We start from the raw sequence: 17,830 nt of genomic DNA, 5'->3' as shown, positions 1-17,830 counted from the left end.
AAGCAGACTCGCTATGGCAAAAAAGGCATTTCTGGCCAAGAGAAGTCTACTAATATCAAATACCGGCCTTAATTTGAGGAAGAAATTTCTGAGGATGTACGCCTGGAGTACAGCATTGCATGGTAGTGAAACATGGACTGTGGGAAAACCGGAAGAGAAGAGAATCGAAGCATTTGATATGTGGTGCTATAGACAAATGTTGAAAATTAGGTGGACTGATAAGGTAAGGAATGAGGAGGTTCTATGCAGAATCGGAGAGGAAAGGAATATGTGGAAAACACTGATAAGGAGAAGGGACAGGATGATAGGACATCTGCTAAGACATGAGGGAATGACTTCCATGGTAATAGAGGGAGCTGTAGAGGGCAAAAACTGTATAGGAAGACAGAGATTGGAATACGTCAAGCAAATAATTGAGGACGTAGGTTGCAAGTGCTACTCTGAGATGAAGAGGTTAGCACAGGAAAGGAATTCGTGGCGGGCCGCATCAAACCAGTCAGTAGACTGATGACAAAAAAAAAAAAAAAAAAAAAAAAAAAAAAAAAAAAAAAAAAAAAAAAAAAAAAACCTAAGGACATCACACACATCCAAGCCCGAGGCGGGATTCGAACCTACGACCGTAGCGGTCACGCGGATCCAGACTGAAACGCCTAGAACCGCACAGCCACACCGGCCGGCTGACGTACGTATGGAGCATGTGCAAACAAGGAAATGATCACTATTTCAGAAAAATGGGATAATTCATTCAAGAGAAAGAGCTTCACAAATTGAGCAAGTCAACTCTGGCCCTTAACGCAAGCAGTTATTCGACTAGACATTGATCCGTACACTTGTTTGATGTCCTCTTGAGGGACATTGTGCCAAATCCTGCCCAGTTGGCAAGTTGTATCATCAAAATTTCGAACTAGTTCGAGGACCCTGTCCATAATGCTCCAAATGTTCTCAACTGCGGAAAGATCCGCGTCTGGCAAGCACAAAGACAAGCAGTAGAAACTACTGCCGTAAGAGGGCAGGCATTATCTTGCTGAAATATGAGCCCAGGATTGCTTCTACTAAGAGGGCGCGCATTGTCTTGCTGAAATATAAGCCCAAGGTGCCTTCCACAAAGAGGGCTGGCATTATCTTGCTGAAATATAAACCCAAGATGGCTTCTACTAAGAGGGCGGGCATTATCTTGCTGAAATATAAGATCAAGATGGCTTGGCATGAAGGACAAGAAAACGGGGCGTAGAACGTCGTCGACACACCGCTGTACTGTAAGACTGCCGTGGATGACAAAGGGGTCCGACTACGAAAAGAAATGACACTCTAGACCATCCGGCCGTATGGCGGACGACAGACAAGTTGGTATCCCACCTCTGTCGGGGGCCTCTGCAGGCGCGTCTTCGGCCTGGAATTTCACTGACTGCAGTAGGATTGTCTTCAGTGGTGAGTCTCGCTTCCAGCTGGGCCCTGATGACCAGCAGACAGGTGTATGGAGACAGCGGTGGGGAGAATGCAGCACTTTATTTTGGATTGGGAGTTGTCGACAGATGAGTAGAGATGAGCAAGGAAAATTGGTTGGGAATCTTACTGTTCATGTTGTGTATTAAAGACCCTGTCTCAATATAGGCTCTATCGTCAAATTTTTTGCACATGGTGCATTTATCTATAATGCAATACTATGTGTGTAATGCTGCGCCAATAATGGTTCGGATACCTACGGAATTTAAAAGTGGTGCAAAGACTGGTAACTTGCTTTGAATGTTCAGAAATGTAAAATACTGCAATTCAGTAGAAGGCAAGAGCATTTTATGCTGTGATTACAATATCAATAAGTCACAACTGATACCTGTCGACTCACGCAAGTGCCCCAGACTAACAATTTGTCATGATATGAAGTGAAATGATCTCATAGGTTTGTATTACAAGAAGGATGTTTGACGTGACGCAAAAAGGAGTATTGCAATGTTCTCAAATATTTCGTCATGGCTGGCAAATGAGAACATCTTCTCTCCATGGTCAAGAGGACAGATGAAATCCATGTACTATTGCGGGACACGATCCAGCAACGAAAAGAACAAATATGTGAAGATCTGTTAAATGGCTTTGCTGATATCTATTATTAAAAAAAAAGGAGAATTTTCTGCAGCGGACTGGACAGAGAACAGCAAGAGACTCATAAAATGTCTTGAGTGTTCTGTATGGCGCTGATACATGGACTTTGAGGAAGAAAGACAGAGAAAGGCTGGAGGCTTTTCAGATGTGGACATGGCGGAGGATGGAAAGAATAAATCGGATGGGCAGAGTAAAAAATGAAGAGGTACTGGGAAGAGTGGGAGAGAAAAGACAGTTACTAGATGTAGTAAAAAAGAAGAAAAAGAAATTGGGTTGGGCATATATTAAGAAAGAATGACGGACTGATAAAAACAGTTTTAGAAGGTTATGTAGAAGGGAAAAGGAAGCGAGGAAGGAAGACATTCAGATACTGGACGACGTGATGGACGGTACAACATACAGCAGCCTTAAGAAGGAAGCAATGGATCGCAGAAAATGGAGAGGCAAAGGACCTGCTAATATAGCAGAAAACTGATGATGATAAAAAAGTATTAAAATTTGTCCATTACTTGCTGTTTCATTAGTAACTAATCAAGATGAATGCTGGATGACAGCTACCCTATTCCAGTTATTATATAACACGCGTATTTTTGATCTCATTTAATCGGGGTCATCTTTCTACGGTCTGAGAAATAAAAAATGAGCACATGTCACATACAAGGCCAAAAACTAACGCTTAATTTTCTTACTGTTGAGGATAAGCACCCAGTTCAGTGAGTACCACTGGCCCGCTAACGAATATTACAATAAGATTTTTTGTTTCATACGCTGATTTACTGAAACCTTTTTAACAGAACTATGGCACTGACGTTTAACAATTACTAGTATTTTCAGAGTAAACAGAAAAATTACCTGTTGATTAGGGCAGAGGATTGTGTCTAAAATGCCATTGTAAAATTTGTTTGCGAAATGTCTTGTTTTAAGTATCATCACGCAGAACATATGCCTCTCATTTTAGAGCCCTTTTTCTCCCGAATGCGGGTGAATTTCGCTATTGGTCTCATGGCGTTTTAGACTATTGATCAAGAGGTATTGAGCACTGGATGTAGGTCTCCGGTGAATTAGCTTATGTATGAGATAGGAGAAAAATAAAAGTCTTCTCAACGAGGGGTGCTGTAAAAAAACCTGTTGAAATAAGCGTTTAATATAGACGCATCAGACTTAATTTCACAGCAACTAACGTGAAAAAATTTTCTAACAGTTGAATATAACTTTGTTAATACTAGAATTAGATGGAGCTGATTGTATCGGTAACCATAAATCTCAACTTTAGTCTCGAAAGAGAAAGCTTTTGAAAAATTAGATGCGGCTGCAATCAATACCGAAGTCGCTACATTTATCTGTCCTTAGACACTTTTTTTTTCATTACAACTTTGTTGTGGACCATGTTCTGAGAAATTATGACGGGAAAAGATGTCAATGACGTTTGAGAAAACCCAGTATGGATCTATAAAAACACGAAGGAAGGAAAATATTATCCGTCGAAAGAACTAGTGAGTTTGTAGCATGGCTCCATCGTGTGTGTGTGTGTGTGTGTGTGTGTGTGTGTGTGTGTGTGTGTTTGTTTGGGAATGAAGCATACCAGTCCACAAATTCTTGCACCAAACACAAAGCACCTTTTCTTTTTACTTTAATATTCGGAAACATAGTTGTACATGAAGTCTCTGCAATTACAGAACAACAGGATGCACGCATTTTTCCGTCGGAAGTACATCTGAAAATAGATCCATTCAGTGCAAAATGTCACTGCGCTTAATGCAAAATGATTCAACCATAATTTAACAGGTAGCTGTTAAAATACTAATAATGACTTCTGGAGACAAGAGGTATCCTCTAGAAGCTAATTCATGTCGGAAGACCTCCGGCAAGGTAAAACTTCACAGTGAAGCGGGGGCGCATAATTTTCCCTCACTCTTCTGAAGACAAATTACGGTTATTGTTCCTAAGTCTGTCGTCGCTTCAGTAACAGCTCCTTCTGATCTACGGTACGCTGTCTGCGGGAATATCTGTGTGACTGCCGGTGCTTGAAACCAACTCAATACTTTGCACACTTATGTAGAGTCCATCAAGACGTTGCCCGCTTTCAAGCCGTGTTCGGAAATAGTTTTCCCCCAAGTCTGATGTATTGCGTGCCTTTCATGTCACTGCCTTAGCAGCTAAATTTGAGGCACCTCTTTATTGTTCCCATGCATTATTTTGACTACTACACGATTCTGTAATGGACCAGTTCCAAGGTAAAATTCTTTTGTCGTTTTGTCTACCACCTACAGTGTACTTGGAAGCCCTTTAATTGCCATCAAACAATAAGCAATACAGGGACGTTTACGGGTGAATGTTCTCGACTGATGAAGACGTTGTGAGTCCTGACTTGTCTTGGTTCGCGAGACCTGGGAAGGCACATCGTTTTAAGACGTCAGTGAAGCTCATTTCGCCGAAAAGAGAAAGTTAAATTTTCGAATCTGTTAGAAAACCAGTAACAAAGATTCACACTGTAATTTTCTGGACCTTTATAAGCGAATGGCATTTTCTTGATCATTATTGTTTCGAGTGAGGACACACAAATGTTGATAAACTGGCGACCGCTTACGATACCATCAAACAACAATATTTTATTTTCCAAAGCCATCATTAGACACCGACGTTGACAATCCAGAAAATTTACCCCTCATAGTAAAGAATGATAAATGATATATTCCGACAGGAATATGTGTCGCTGTTTCCGTTCTAGTAGACTGTGGCTGACTTCCTTCCACCATCAGTGAAGAGTAGCGCCATATATACCGGGCACTAATTATTCCGTACTGTACGCAAATTCGCAAAGAAGAATCTACAAATACGATTGTTTAGCGATATTTGATGTACGCGTAAAACTGACATGAATTATTAGGAGTACTCGGGTTCTAGTACTAGTAATTTTCTTCGCTTTGTCAACAATAATAATGCAACGAGAGGTTTAGATTGCTCGGATGTAAAGTTTCAAATGGTTCAATTGACTGAGCACTATGGGACTCAACTGCTGAGGTCATTAGTCCGCTAGAACTTAGAATTAGTTAAACCTAACTAACCTAAGGACATCACACACATCCATGCCCGAGGCTGGATTCGAACCTGCAACCGTAGCGGTCTCGCGGTTCCAGACTGCAGCGCCTAGAACCGCACGGCCACTTCGGCCGGCTGTAATGTTTCAACTAGTTATTCAGTGACAGAGCGTTAATTTACATAGACCGAAATCATGCACATTTTTTCAACTGGAAGCACCGCACAGAACCCGAGAACTAGTCTTCGGTGTCATAGTACTATTCCAATTCACAAAATCAATAACACTGTAATTCCACTATAATTAATTAGTGGAGAGCTCTAACTTCCAATCTGATAGTTGCCCGTAACTGGTCCTGATGCACAGCATACAAAAGCATTCGAAAAGTGCCAGTTCATTGCCGAATTGCCCCATACTGTAAATGGATGGACTCGAAGACGCTGCATCTCCAGGTCATTGCAGCACGAAAAAGAATTACACAAAAACCTGTGTACCTAAAATTAGCGTAATCATATTCGTGTCGCAGCCCGAAATGACGTTTAAAGAAACTTGTTGGGAGATAGCTCCGAGTTGAAGATATTATTTGCCTGGTTTCTCTAGAGCAATTATACAGGCATGGCTCTGTTAGAATTTATTCGGAAATGTCTTTAACGGACCTGCTTGGGTGATGTGACAATACAAATACCGATATTACTTCGTCCAGTATTAATAAAAAACTCTGCAATTGACTTTGCAATGACTGTCTTGTTATTGCGTAATCGTTTCTCGGGGATCGAAATATCGAAACCTTTTTCTCTGTTGTAATTATTCGCTCCGATACAGTCTGAGTCACAGACGATCCAACGAGTCCCGTTCGCAAAATTTAGCTGGTCTCTTAACAGCTACACGAAATTTCTTACTGATATGCAATTAATTACGACAGCGACTGGGAACTTTGGTGCAAATAACTGTTGCGCCAGACTGACGTTAACAGCTGTTCGGCCACTAAATGGTTCAAATGGCTCTGGGCACTATGGGACTTAACATCTGAGGTCATCAGTCCCCTAGAACTTAGAACTACTTAAACCTAACTAATCTAAGGACATCATACGCATCCATGCCCCAAGCAGGATTCGAACCTGCAACCGTAGCGGTCGCGCGGTTCCAGACTGAAGCACCGAGAATCGCTCGGCCACAGCGGCCGGCTTGTTCGACCACTGTTTAACATATAAAGACAGTACACGCGCATCAATAATGTCACACGGCAATGAAACGTGAGGATCATCAAATCATACAAAAACCTAGCTACTTTTGAGGATATGGAGCGGAATGATCGCATAGCTTCAGTTGTAGGCAAAGTTGGTGACAGACTTCGATTCATTGGTGGGACGCTATGAAAACACAAATCAGCCATCTTTGAGCATAAAATATCGTTACAGAGAGTAATGAGATCAATCAAGTACTAAGTCATTAAAACTTGAATATTCCTCAAGTGTGTTTGACCCAATCAAAATATATCATTTAAGGCATATACAAAGAAGGGAGCCAGCTGTACACAGATAAAATACGGTACATACAAGAAGCAAGAGGGATCTATAGGAATGAAAGATCAAGGACGAAATGCGGATTAAAGAGGGTGTAAGACACGGATGTAGTCTTTCGCCTCTACTGTACAGTCTATGAGAAGTGCAGGAGTGGCAAAAGTTTAAGACTGGCACTGAAGCTGAGAGTGAAAGGATGTCAATGACAAGATTCGCTGATGACATTGCTGCCCTCAGTGAACGTCAATAAGAGTCACAGGATGTATTGAAAGGTTCAAAGTGGTTAAAATGGCTCTGAGCACTATGGGACTCAACTGCTGAGGTCATTAGTCCCCTAGAACTTAGAACTAGTTAAACCTAACTAACCTAAGGACATCACACATATCCATGCCCGAGGCAGGATTCGAACCTGCGGCCGTAGCGGTCTCGCGGTTCCAGACTGCAGCGCCAGAACCGCGCGGCCACACAGGCCGGCTATTGAAAGGAATGGGAGCTCTAATGAGCAGTAAATATGGATTAAGAGTAAATCGAAGAAAAACGACAGTAATGAGGAATAGAGGATATAAGAAGACGATAAGCGTCTGATCGAAGTTGGGGACCACGAACTAGACGTAATGAAACAGTTCTGCCACCTCGGAAGAAAAATAACAATGACAGTCGAAGAAAAGACGACACAATAGGCAGACTATCAAAGCCAAAGAGGGCATTCATTGCGAGAGAAGTCTGCTAATATCAAACATAAGCCTTAATACGAGCAAGAAATTTTTTGAGAATGTGCTTTTGGAGCACAGCATGGTTTCGTGGTGAACCACAGATGAAGGGAAAAGGAGAAGACAAATGTTCGAGATGTAGTGCAATAGAAGTTTACAAATAGTTTCTGCGTCAATCACTTGTTTATTTTGCCACTAATCATTTCGATGGTTCACGTTATCATCTTCAGGTGGAGAATTGTTCTTTTACATGGTAAGTGTTGGCGAAGAGTACAGACGTCTTTTCACAGTTGCAGACCAAGGGCAGTGTAGGTTATATTGCGTCTTTTGCTAATATCCTACATTGCCCTTGGTCTGCGACTGTGAAAAGATGTCTGCACTCTTCACCAGCACCACCAATGTAAAAAAAAAGTTCTCCACCTGAAGATGATGGTGTGAACCACCGAAACGCGTTGTGGGAAAATAAATGACTGACGCAGAAACTGTTTTGTTTGTACTGATCAACAGTCGCAACACTCTATGACGCCCATTATGGACGAAATTTTCATCTATAGAAGACAGTTGAAAAATTACGTGGACTAGTAAGATAAGGAATGACGAAATTATCCGCAGAATCGGCGAAGAAAAGAACGTATGGGAAACACAGAAGTGGAGAGAGGATCCAGAATGAGATTTTCACTCTGCAGCGGAGAGAACATCTCATTCTCTACATCACGCATGCTAAGCCATGTCTCCGCAATATTCTTTCTTCCAGGAGTGCTAGCTCTGAAAGGTTAGGAGGAGAACTCATGTGAAATTTGGAAGGTAGGAGACGAGGTACTGGTGGAAGTAAAGTTGTGAGGACGGGGCGTGAATCGCGCTTGGGTAGCTCAGACGGTAGAGCATTTGCCCGCGAAAGGCAAAGGTCCGGAGTTTGGGTCTCAGTCCGGCACACAGTTTAATCTGCCTCGAGAGAGGATGATAGGATATGTGTCCTGATATCAGGGGATAACTTCCGTGGTACTAGAGGGAACTGTAGAGGGTAAAAACTGTAGAGGAACACAGAGATTGGAACGCATCCAGTAAATATCTGAGTACGCGAGTTGCAAGTGCTACTCTGAGATGAAGAGGTTGGCACGAGAGAATAATTCGTGGCGCGCCACATCGGAACGGGCAAAGACTGATGACTCAAAAAAAAGGCAGCACGAATGATTACTTGTTTGTTTGACCCACGATAGAGCGTCGCATAAATGCTGAAAAGCATGAATACTCAGGGACTTAGAGATTCGCGCAAACTGCTCCACGGAAGCCCATCAACTTTCCAAAACCAGTGTTAGGCAAAGAATTTAGGAATATACTACTGCCTGTTATCTATCGTTCCCCTGGGGACGACGAAAGAAATGCACTTAGCGATGGTTTGCTGGATACGGATGCAAAGCCGGCCGAAGTGGTCGAGCGGTTCTAGGCGCTTCAGTCTGGAACCGCGCGATGCTACGTTCGCAGGTTCGAATCCTGCGTCGGGCATGATTGTGTGTGATGTTAGTTAGGTTTAAGTAGTTCTACGTTCTAGGGGACTGATGACTTCCGAAGTTAAGTCACATAGTGCTCAGAGCCATTTGAACCATTTTTGAACGGATATAAATATAGGATACTACGAAACAACGCAAAACAAAAGCCGCTTGAACGGAAAGGGAAATATGTATCTCAGTCCTGACAAACCATATCCGCAATCGAAATTCCTTTTATTTTCCAATGAAATGAGTCATTCGTCATTCACATCCTTGTATACAGAGTGGTTAACATTCTTTGCAATAACGCCGCAGAAACGAAACATCTTGCAAAACTAAAGTAATCCTAGGGGGATGTCAGACAATAGCCTCCCGCCGTAAAAGGTTGCAGCAGATGAGGTGTTGAATAACATTGAGAAAAATAATACGGCTCGTTTGTAACCCACAAGTCAGTTGTGGAATTACAGCTTTAAATCAAGACGAGGATAGAAGTAACTCGAACTTCTGTCTTGGAGAGGAAATATTCTATACTATTCGGCAATAGAGAGAGAGAAACGTACTTTGTTGCGTTCAGTTTAATACATTTGCAGCTTCAAAATTTCTCGCGTTTCTTTTAAATTAGCAGTAAACGTTTCGAGCCTAGTCACATCATCAACCACCTGTTTTAAACACATTTTTTTCACGTGTATTATGTCTTCAACCTAAAGACCCTTGACGGTTGTTGTTAATTAATGTATTGCGGTTTAAGTTGTTGAAAACGTGTAAACAAGTCGTTATTTACAGTGTTTGAGCGTCCGGAGAGGAAAGTGATATTGCAGAAGAATTAAGTTCATTTAATTAATTGTTATGAAAAAGTTGTCTTACTATAAAGTGGAATAAAATGTAATTAAAAAAATAGAATAAACCTTCCTTGTGACAACCGTAATTATAAAGTTGAAACTAACGTAAATTATGTGTTACAGGTTCTACGTTATTCTATTGGCGTTTATCTCAAAACAGCGAATTACACTAAGACTTTTGCAGCCCGCAAACTGTGAGTTTAGTGACGCTTGGCAGGCACAAAGGAATGTTCCTGTACTCTCAGCTACGCGGCACCATTTATCACGTGTGACGCCGTATGTGTATGATGAACCGTATCAAATGCGCAGTTCACACCGACGTTTATACAGAGCATGGTGTTGCGGAGTGATTAAGCACGCAGTTTGCACTGGCGATTGTACTGTCCATAACGCTACGGTCAGTCATAGTAGCCTCTTCGTATTCTAACTGTAACTGTTCAGAGGTGGCATAAATTGTCGTTTAATAATGTCAGTTTAACGAAATTTTTTTTACAAGAGTATAGGAAAAAAAACGGCAACGTATGTGTTATAAATCGATTACTTGCATACTCCAAGCCACGCTGCTGAGAGAATAAACTGATACATTCGCGAGAAAGACTACGTTCGCACAGTGTTCAGGGATAAAGCACGAATGAATGAAAAGCATTAATTAAAAAAGTAGATACAGACAGACGGCCTAGATGAAATAATTTGTAGAGAGTTGTGCAAAATTAGCGGAACTGATACAGAGCAAGGGAGAATAATTTCGCAGTCTACATTTTTTTTTCCTTTTCAGACAAAACACTACAAAATTTAACTGAAAGTGTATAGCCACTCGAAGAAATTAGATTAAAGGGGTACAGAATGGTGGCGTACATGAAAATGTGAGAAAAAACACTAGAAACGTTCACAACATTGCGATAAACTTTTAATACTTTTTATCCTGTGGCTTGTAGCTGCGACCGTAATGATAATCGTAGGAGTGCGAATCGCTACCCACGAATTATTTCTTTGAAATATTTAGTTTTTCTCAAACTAGGAGGCTCACCACTCCATGGTGATATTTACAAGAGTAACATCCTGAAGAACATGCGCGTCAAAACATTAGTGGTAGCGCCGCTGGAAACTGACGCGCTGAGATGGAACCTGGTACTTTATTGTGGGCTGTGTGAGCTATTTTGATGGGTCAAAATTTACTTGTGCTCTTGATGCGGTTATCATGGTTTTGTCCAGGGAGAGAGAGAGAGAGAGGGAGAGAGAGCGAAATATTGTAGGAAAAGATGGTAGTAGCTTAGAAACTTTTTAATCTGCAAGTGTCAGCCGAGGAGATTTTCCTCGCAACAGACAACAAAGAAGAAGTCGGCGTGAACATTCGCTGATCCGACTCTTTGGAGAGCGAATAAAAAAAATTCTAACTGTTTTAATAAACCATTCTATAATCAATGCTTTCTTTCCAGTCTGCTTGTCGTAAGAAAGTGAAACCAACTCCGAGATGACCGTACAAGCATTATTTCGCAGTGCCTTCTTTTCTATTTTATATTAAATCAGGGCAATTGCTTTTACAGCGAATTTGTTTCGCAATATCGTGTCACTGGCCGCAATCAAGTTGACGATCTTTCCGAGAAATCGTTTCAACGTACGTGGTTCACTTGCTGGAAAGAGCCGTCGCACGCTTTTGAGGACGAAACTGAACTTAAAGAAAAAAGAAATCGGTCGCTGCTGTGTTATAAACATTTGCCATTATGCGAAAGAACCGAAAACATTACAAAATACGGCAGTTTTGAGTATGAAACACAGGCCATTCTTCGTATTAACTCTTGCGTACTACGAAAATATTCGAACTGGCGTTTGTGGTTTGTGGTGACTTTACGTGAAAATGTGTCGACAAATATCTACCTTTCAGTATGCAATGACCGCTACAAAATTTTATAGGTGTGCCAAACAGAGTAATGTTTGAGGCTGTAAGATAATAATTCACATAGGGTGTATGCATGTACCTTAAACACTAATTTTAGGATCCATAGAAAAATGAAGGCATAAGGAATAAAAATTTTGAGGCACATACAAGGCAATAGAACAACAGGAATAGCATTTAAAGTAAGAGTTAATGTGGAAAAATATTATCATGTGGGAAAAAATTAATATATTTTATACGCATGTCGAAAGATTGAGTCCTAGATGGCTGACAAGAAAATTGGCTTAGTTATTAATTTCTGGTTATTCCGAGGGCAAGACAATGACGACAAACCTACAACAAAAGTAAAGTTGTCATTAACCCTAAAATTGAACACTTCAGCCCTCTACTGTTTAATATCGAATACGAACCAAATTAAGAAATCAAATAAAAACAAGAGGTGAAAACATCAACGAACGACTAACACATACATACGACTCAAGCGAAAAAATGAAGGAAATATGTGGACACATGAATAACGGAGATTCATAAAGCTAATTCAGCAGGTTGTACGTGCTTCTTATTTTGACTGTAACGGAAGATTTCTAAAAAATAAATAAAATCCGATTTGAGCCATTGTTTAAGTAATGATAGTTCCTTACTAGAAATTTTCTAGTGCCGCTAGATTATGTATTAAGCGTCTGCAGTACTGGGATTGTGGGTGGTGACACTAATTATGAATGATTTGAGGTATGCCACATTGCTGCGTTTTTCATCTACTTGTTGTCACGGCACGAAACATCGGCTTCTAGTTGGTGAGTGTGTTTAATTTGCTCAGGAATAAGCTGTTCCTACTGAATAAAAGAGTAAAGATCATTACATCTAAGAGGAAGAAAATCTTTGCTGGACTGCTCATAACATTAGTTGAACTGCCTCATTCACGTAAAGCTGACACTATCAGCGTGAAACTCCTTATTGACCATCGCAAAATATGGAATAACGACAGTCTAGACACACCAAGATGTCGATAGACTAAGTAAGATACAAGGTAGTTTACTAATGGAGGCATTAGAAAATAGTGTGCTACCATTCTTCAGATCCTTCCAGCAGAGCTGTTCAAAGAAAAGAACTCGTATTGTCAAACAGAAAAATGTTTACGCTCTGTGTCTGAATTTTTGTTTTCTGTTGACAGAACAATGATACCAGATTTGCGACTCTGAGCTATGGCACTAACAACAACACTGATATTGTATTTCAAGGTTGTTATAAGATCTGTTTAATTGTTGTGTTATTATTGTAGTTTAATATAATTCTGACGCAGTCCAGCCAATCCTGACAGAGCACTGACGTAAACTGGTAATAAATAGTAATAGTAGTAGTAATAATAATGGTGATGGGAAGTCGAAATTGGCATTCGAAACTGGGATAAACCCTCGCCGCTGTTGTTCAGTTGCTTATGAGAAAAAATTACAAGAACGGCGGAAGAAACGAACTTCGGAACCTATTTCAATTTTTAACGGCTAGTACCACAAAGAGAGGTGTGGAAGTAGCCTGTTTGCAGATGATACAACCATAATGACAGGAGAGTTTGAAATAGCAACAAAACAAAATAATGGACAAAAGACACAGCAGAACAAACTGGGTTGGAAACACGTTTTGTAGAAAACGGGCGTAATGTCAAATATGACAATATAGCTCAGTTAGAAACAAGATTCGGAACAATAAAACTCGTGAATAGTTTTAAATATCTGGACATATGGATTACAGGCAAACAGCTGGAAGAACGATGATTGACAGCTGTCTAAATCACACGAAACCTTTACTGTTAAATTTGTTTTTCCATAAACACCAACGAAGTCTATACGCATCTGCCGCAATAAGTCAGAAAGAAACTAGAGAAAGATGTTGCAATAAATACGGCAATAAAAACGGGGTCTAAAAATGAATACGTTTTAATATAGAAAAAAATTACAGACATAGTGCACAGAGTTCGATGTTACTACAACATAATATTAATGACTTCAAATTAACGAAACTTATTTGGCTTGAATCCGAAAACATGAAAATCGAGGTACATAACGTCAGAAAAAATGTAGAGGAAATGGGGAGAAAAGCTAAATACACAGGAAGCCAAAATATCTTTTACAACAGCTGTGGTTGCGTTCAGGATTTTCAGAGACGAAAATTTAGCTTCTGGTGGGAAATTTGCTGATGAACACCGTACTAGGTACAGTAAATTAATGCAAAACATGTGGCTTAAACGGAAAAAAACCTGGCAACAGCTGTCATAAAAGCTACACGGTTATCGTGGTCTCTAGAGGGTTGACTAACGATGCAAATAAAGAAATGTTTACTAGCGTAATAATCTAGAAAGCAAAGGGATAAAGATTTTACACTACACACCGAATCCAAATCATAAAAACGTGATCTACATGAAATAAAGTCCAACAAAGAAACATATTCTAAAGTAGAAAAAACTACAGACACGATGCACAAAGCTGTGGTTCGATTTCATTTCCAACTTATTTTATTAATGACTCCTAATCAATGAAACGAATCTTAAGACATTTAACTTGAAGCAGAAAATACAGAATATCGAGTTACTTGAACGTCAGAAAAGACCTAGATGAAACTGGCGGAAAAGTTAAATACAGACAAAATGGAAATATCTGTAGAACAGCTGTAATGACGTTTAGGCCTTTCAAGAGACGAGAAATAAGCCACCCGTGCCTAATGTTCACAAGACCATCGTTCTCGATGCATCACATTAATGAAAAACATGTGATCGAAAATTAGAACTGACAGCTATAGTCTTAACAGTTATACGCATACCGGGATCCGTAGATGTTTAACTAATAACGAAGTAAATAAAGAGCTGTCTACTAAGGCAATAAATTGGACAGAAAAAGAGAGAAAAAGTTAGAAGTTATACAGATACCATGCTATGAATGTAGGATCTGTATGACAAAGACCAAACAAGGCATATCAATTCTAAAATAGGAAAAAAGAAAAAATTACAAAGAAAATGCAAAAAGATAGAGTTTGATTTTATAGCCACATAAGGAGACAGAAAACTCCTACCTGATGAAAAGCAACGACAACACATTTGATTACAAACCGAAAACAAGAATAGCGAGGTACATGAACGACAGAAAAGGCCTACGGGAAATGGATAGAGAAGATAGACGCAGAAAACCGAAATATCTTCAGCGCGGCTGTAGTGACGTATGTCTCTTTCAGAGACGAGATATGAGCTACTCGTGCCAAAACTTTAAATGAACACCATATTAGGCGCACCACATTAACGGAAAACATGTGACTAAACGAAAAAAAAGAAAACTGACAACTGTCACAACAGTTATCGTGGTCCTTAGATGGTTGACTAACGAAGTAAATAAAGGGATGTATACTAACGCAATAAATTAGAAAGAAAAAAGAGTATATAAAGTGTGGCACACTTCTCTTATAGGTTCCAATTTATAAAAAACAAGATCTATATAAAAATGTCCAGACAAGGAATACATTCAAAAATAGAAAAAAAATCACACACACAATGCCCTTAGAGTTCGATTTGACAGCCAGGAAGTATGAATGTCTCGAAACACATTCCATGCAAACTGAACAGAAGAATAGAGAGGTACAGGAACGTCAGAAAAAATTTAGAGAAGCTAAAGGCGCAAAAAGCGGAATATCTTCAGAACAGCTGTAGTGATGTTCGGGGTTTTTAGGAGACGACAAATGAGCTAATGGTGCCAAATGTTCGGATGGAAACCTTACTAGATCTACACAATAATGAAAAACATTCGGTTTAAGCGAAGGAAAAAAAAAACAACTGACAGCGGTTGTCATGACTGTTTAACATAGTCGGGGTCTCTGAATGGCTGACTAACGAAAAAATTAAAAAATAATGAGGGTGTTGATATGAAAACAGACAGGTACTTGGGGGCGGTGAAACTCACCTGGGCGCAATTTTCCGCTTTTCCCGTCGCCTGGCAGCGGCGCGGCGCGTGCTGGAAGCGCTACGCAGCGGCGCACGCACGCACGCACGTAGGGCTGGCCTCCAGTCGCGGACAATAATTGATCGCCCGGTGGGTCGTAAATTTTCCCTCTCGCCGGCCGCTCCCCCTTCTTCTGGAGCTGGAAGCGTCCCTGGAAAACAGCTGACGGCCGAGTAGCGTGGTCACCGCGCGTCGTCGTCGTCGTCTTCACCGCCGCTCTCTTCGTTTCTTCTCGTCTTCTCCCGGACCTGCTGCCAAGTTGCTCCGACAGTTATATCTCCCGATAAACGCGACAGGTGTCTTGCGCTCCAGGGCACACTTTCTATATATATATTTCACCGTTCTGGTCTGTTGACACACGAGGAGAAATATTCCTTCCGACACAGGCAGTGTACTATTTTTTTTTACCCTAAAATACGCTACTACCCTGCACAGACAAGTAGTCAGATTACGTCGAATTGTTTTCACTGCTACTAGTGATACACCTGTTTTATGGCACAACAAATGTCAGACAACTTTTAAACACCAGTTTAGACAAAGACGTCAGTTTTGACAGCAGCAGGTTTATCTTCGTAACTCGTGCGCTTCCGTCATTCCACTCTCACTGCATACGAAACAAGCTCGTCTGTCTTCTATTTACTCGTTAAACTGCTAAGTAAAACAATGACATTTACTTCGATTCAGCACACGGATTAAAAGTCACCTTTCGCGTCAGATTTCAAGAACACTACCATCCAGGAGCAGCTCTGTTGGAAGACGCAAACAGCTTCGACTGCTGTTGCTCCGAAATTGCTGTCTTTCGCGTGTGTTTTTTTGCAACACTGCTGCGCGACCTTCCGCGAGCTATTTTTAACGCAGTACGTAATCGCTAGTTTCCTCAGATGTCAGCAGCCGTCTGACGCCTGAGAAACAGTACTTTATACTACTTTCCACTAAAGCAGTACACAGACTATATTACTGCTAGACAAATTTTTATACTGCACTACTTCTGGATTAATTCCATATAATATCGACACTGGCACAACTACGTAAATTAATTACTGAACAGCTATCGGACTCTACCTTATGACTTTATAGTAGAGGTCTGTAGGGGAGTTTCACACGGTAGATGAACAGGCAGATGGCGTCAGACCTGTGGAGAATCGTGCCAGTATTGTCCCATTAATAATGTGCCAACTGTTGCTTTTGCCGCGCTACGCAGATCCCGGCGGGCGGATGCAAGAGTTTCAGAGAGCAAGACACCACACACACGTTGTACGGCGCTGCGTGCAATTCGAGAGCGATCAAGCCTCGATCGGAAGTCCTTCAGTCGGCTGTGCGATCCGTACATCGCTCGCATCGTCCTCCATGTCGACTTCGGGTAAAATGTCCAACGTCCGCAGTGGAGCAGGTTTCCCGACCAAGTGGATGCGCCGAAGGTGCTGATGTCGTGTGTTCTGGGGCTGGCTTCGTGTCAGAATACACTCTCCACGTTCTCAGATCCGAGGCTGTCACCTGTCAATCGGTGCCGCAGGTAGGCTGGCCCGTCCGGAGAACTCTGAAGGAGGCTGCCAACGGCGATTTATCACCCTGGTGACGACTTCTTAGCGACAGGAAAGTCGCCGCAGTTTCATCCCGAGACGGGAGCGAAGCTCGGAGAGTTCGGGCGGGCGGTCATCGCCGCGACGTGTGTGACGATGTTGACGGACCGTCCCGGAAGTGACAGGGCGCTAGGCGGCGAACGCTTGCTGTTGATCCGCTGTTCCTTGCAAGTCCCGAACGGCGGTGCGCGCCCTGTCGGTGTTTCTTCTCCGGGCCGATGGTTGGTTGTAAATCTATCGCTGGCGACCTCGTGGTAACTCGGCAATGAGCCGTCCCCCCCTCCCGCCGCGCCGCGCGAACCGCTTCCCCCACCACCGCGCCGTGCGGGTCCCCTCACCCCCCACCACCGGCAGGGCTCCGCTGCCGCCGTGGCCGGGACGCGCCCCCTACTACCGCGCATTCCCCCACCCCACCGGCTGGCGGCGTGGTCTCTGCTCCCGCCCCCCGCCCCCCACCCCCCGGCGCGCAGCTACTTCAAATTCTTGCAACGTCCTGCGCGCTCACAGGCCGCGTTGGGCGGCGACATACGGAGGAGGTGGTGTTTGCTGCCGCTTCGCTGCCGTCCCGCGCCGCGGCGTGTTTATTAATTCTCCCCGCGCTGATCTGGTTTGCTCTGCGAGGCTATTTGTCCGCACTCCGCGCAGGTCCCGGCCGTGATTAAATATGCCTTGTGACCAGTCCCTCGCCA

At 42.1% G+C, this 17,830-nt stretch overlaps 1 protein-coding gene across 1 annotated transcript in view; it reads right to left on the bottom strand.

The window, feature by feature from the left end:
* LOC124718706 (homeotic protein Sex combs reduced-like) overlaps positions 1–17,352 on the bottom strand; it is a 314,948-nt gene extending 297,596 nt beyond the window's left edge. The window contains exon 1 of the mRNA XM_047244327.1: positions 15,523–17,352. The gene's annotated coding sequence lies outside the window, so the exon portion shown is untranslated. The remainder of the gene's footprint in view (positions 1–15,522) is intronic.
* Positions 17,353–17,830: the final 478 nt, after the last annotated feature.

This window comes from Schistocerca piceifrons, chromosome 10 (assembly GCF_021461385.2).
Source record: "Schistocerca piceifrons isolate TAMUIC-IGC-003096 chromosome 10, iqSchPice1.1, whole genome shotgun sequence".
In the NCBI taxonomy this organism is placed as follows: domain Eukaryota; kingdom Metazoa; phylum Arthropoda; class Insecta; order Orthoptera; family Acrididae; genus Schistocerca; species Schistocerca piceifrons.
The sequence above is the reverse complement of the archived record's forward strand: the minus strand, read 5'-3'. Positions and strand labels throughout refer to the sequence as shown.